Source organism: Cervus canadensis, chromosome 24, assembly GCF_019320065.1.
Source record: "Cervus canadensis isolate Bull #8, Minnesota chromosome 24, ASM1932006v1, whole genome shotgun sequence".
Taxonomy (NCBI): domain Eukaryota; kingdom Metazoa; phylum Chordata; class Mammalia; order Artiodactyla; family Cervidae; genus Cervus; species Cervus canadensis.
Genome location: NC_057409.1, coordinates 35,220,383 through 35,224,235, shown reverse-complemented (window position 1 = coordinate 35,224,235; position 3,853 = coordinate 35,220,383).

Sequence of the window (3,853 nt, the reverse complement as noted above, 5' to 3'; positions counted from 1 at the left end):
TAAGTACTGAATTTCTTTTTCTCAAGGAAGCCTAGGATGACTTTAAAAAATTCTCCTACAGCAGAAGGGACAGATCTCCTAGGCCTCAAACACATGATTATCCTCTTGCATTTCTTCTTGGAGATTACAGAACATAATGGAAAGGGACACAAACATCAACTGTCCCTGTATCATTTACCTAGCTCTCAGCTGCAACTTTGGAAAACTCAGCAGTGGCCACAGGATTGGAAAAGGTCGGTTTTCATTCCTATCCCTAAGAAAGGCAATCCCAAAGAATGCTCAAACTACCGCACAATTGCACTCATCTCACACTCTAGTAAACTAATTCTCAAATTCTCCAAGCAAGGCTTCAACAATACTTGAACCGTGAACTTCCAGATGTTCAAGTTGGATTTAGAAAAGGCAGTGGAACCAGAGATCAAATTGCCAACATCCATTGGATCATCAAAAAAGTGAGAGAGTTTCAGAAAAACATCTACTTCTGCTTTATTGACTATACCAAAGTCTTTGACTGTGTGAATCACAACAAACTGTGGAAAATTCTTAAAGAGACAGGAATACCAGACCACCTGACCTGCCTCCTGAGAAATCTGTATGCAGGTCAGGAAGCAACAGTTAAAACTGGACATGGAACAACAGACTGGTTCCAAATCAGGAAAGGAGTATGTCAAGGCTGTATATTGTCACCCTGCTTATTTAACTTATATGCAGAATACATCATGAGAAACGCTGGGCTGGGGTAAGCACAAGCTGGAATCAAGATTGCCAGGAGAAATATCAATAACCTCAGATATGCAGATGACACCACCCTTATGGCAGAAAGTGAAGAGGAACTAAAGAGCCTCTTGAAAGTGAAAGAGGAGAGTGAAAAAGTTGGCTTAAAGCTCAACATTCAGAAAGCTAAGATCATGGCACGGTCCCATCACTTCATGGCAAATAGAGGGGAAACAGTGGAAACAGTGTCAGACTTTATTTTTTTGGGCTCCAAAATCACTGCAGATGGTGACTGCAGCCATGAAATCAAAAGATGCTTACTCCTTGGAAGGAAAGTTATGACCAACCTAGACAGCATATTGAAAAGCAGAGTTACTTTGCCAACAAAGGTCCGTCTAGTCAAGACTATGGTTTTTCCAGTAGTTACGTATGGATGTGAGAGTTGGACTATAAAAAAAGCTGAGTGCGGAGGAATTGATGCTTTTGAACTGTGGTATTGGAGAAGACTCTTGAGAGCCCCTTGGACTGCAAGGAGATCCAACCAGTCCATCCTAAAGGAGATCAGTCCTGAATATTCATTGGAAGGACAGATGTTGAAGGTGAAACTCCAATACTTTGGCCACCTGATGCAAAGAGCTGACTCATTGGAAAAGACCCTGATGCTGGGAGGGATTGGGGGCAGGAGGAGAAAGGGATGACAGAGGATGAGATGGTTGGATGGCATCACCGACTTGGTGGACATGAGTCTGAGTAAACTCCAGGAGTTGGTGATGGACAGGGAGGCTTGGTATGCTGCGGTTCATGTGGTCACAAAGAGTCAGACACAACTGAGTAACTGAACTGAACTGAATTACCTCTCATTCAAGTCTGAGTTTAATTTTCATATCTATTAGCTAATAAGGATACAAAAAAGCCAAAAGATTCTTAGATGTCATAAAAACTTTAATAGTCTCACTATCAAGGCTAAAAGCATAGATTTCAGGAATGGTGATGGAGAAATGGAGACAAAATTCTTCATGAATACTTAGTTAGACACAAAGTGAAAATGAAAGCAAGATACATGGCTCTCAGTAACTAGTATGGGAGATATATGATTATAATAAAACAAAGCAGATTTAGATACTGAAAAGGACTTAATACAAAAAGATAGAGAATTTCAAAACTCAGCTCCCATGGCAGGGAAAAGTGGAATAAATAATAGTCCTGGTTTAGATAATAAATACAATCCTTGATGAACAAATGAAAACAAAAAATTATTCAGGAGTATAGATGGGCTTCCCTAGTGGCTCAGACACTAAAAGAATCTGCCTGCAATGCAGGAGACCTGGTTTGATCCTTGGGTCAAACCTTGGAGGAAGATTCCTTGGAGAAGGCAGTGGCTATCCACTCCTGTATTCTTGCCTGGGAAATCCCATAGACGGAGAAGCCTGGTGGGCTGCAGTCCAAAGGGTGGCAAAGAGTCAGACATGACTGAGCAGCTAACACATAGATGGAGGAAGAAAAAGAGAAGGAGTGAAAGGAAGGAGGAAAAAAGTAAAAGTATGAGCTAATAAAAAGGTGGTAAAGCCCAGCAAATGGCATGCATCAGGGAGAATGAAAAACTCAAAACCTAGTAGCATGTACTTTCTGCAGATGAACTGCTAATTTTAAGTGATTTCAATATCCATTTACAATAACCTGACAAACTCTAACAGTGCCTTTCGGATTTACTTTTATTTAACTTGTTTGTTAATTTTATTATAGCTGCATAATATAGTGATTTATGCTCAAAGGTATGTGATGAAACTACTTGAGTCAGTTTCTTTCTTACTGTCAGTTTGTAATGTCTTCCTCAACTCTTTTCATGTAAGAGACATCCTTTCTTCCTACTTTTCACTTTTACACCCTTTGATACCACTGGGCCTTCTCCTGTTGGATTCTGTGCCCATATAACACTACTATTTGCAAACAACTTAACAGCTTTAGTCTTACAAGGCTTAATTATCTCTGAATAATTGTTGCAAACAGTATATCCCAGTACAAGGAAATAGTTTTTAGATCTACCATGTGAATCAGTGAGAAGTCACACTTTTGAGAAATAAATAAACCAGAGGGCTAATCATAGCTTTCATATACCTTAGACCAATGTTGCTTTAAACAAATGAATAAAAACAAGTGCAGAGGCATAATATGAGTCCATATCTCAAAATAAACAACAAACAAGCAAAACACTAAGCAATTTCAAGGGAAAAATAATTGTCCATTGGCCAAGAAGAGCCAAGAAAGGGAAAAAGTATAATCTGATATTGAATCTATCCTAGCAGCTTGTTAGTATGGAGAATAAAATTTCCAAAGACTGAATAAAATTACCCAGCAGGGTGCACTGACATTATTTTGAGAATCTGACTTGAGCAAGACTGATTGTCCTGTTCAATTCCATACCAAAGCTCTTTGATTCTTCTTATACTCCTTGATTGTGTTATGCTAACCTATTCTGAGATTTATAGTTTTATATTTCTTTGGTGGATATTGTTGAAATGGTTTCAATTTATAATAAAATCTTACAGCTTAAATTTAAAAAGGTAAAGGGAAAAAGCCTTCTTGATCTCTTCTACACACATATCCACCAGATGGGTAAGATGTCTTTAAACTAAAATCTGATATGTTAGTGCTCTGACTAACGCTTCTTAAATCTGAAAAATAAATTCATGACTGTACTTTAAAACCATTTTTGCAGTGTTCACAAGAGCCATCTCCATTACAACATTATTTCTGAATTTTTCATTTGCTGCCATGGGCTGTTCACATTTTCTACATCCATCTATTTACTCTCAGACAGCTTACTTCAGCAAATTGAAGTGGTTGTATAAAAAAAAACAATTTCTATGGTCATGAGTGTCTAGCCTTGATGTTACCCAAACTTTTATGAAAAATCTAGGAAGTAAGAAAAGGATACAGAATTTTTCTTTAGAAGTGACACTGAAGATACAGACTGGTTTTTATGTGCTAGATATTCAATGCTTTCATGCCTCCCTGTTAAGATGTAAAAAACATTTACAAGAGATAATAAAATCCTTCTTGATTCCAGTCTAATTGAACTTTGAAATTCTTTTTCTTTTACTGAGTTATTCTTTAATCATACACAAAGCCATACCCAAGC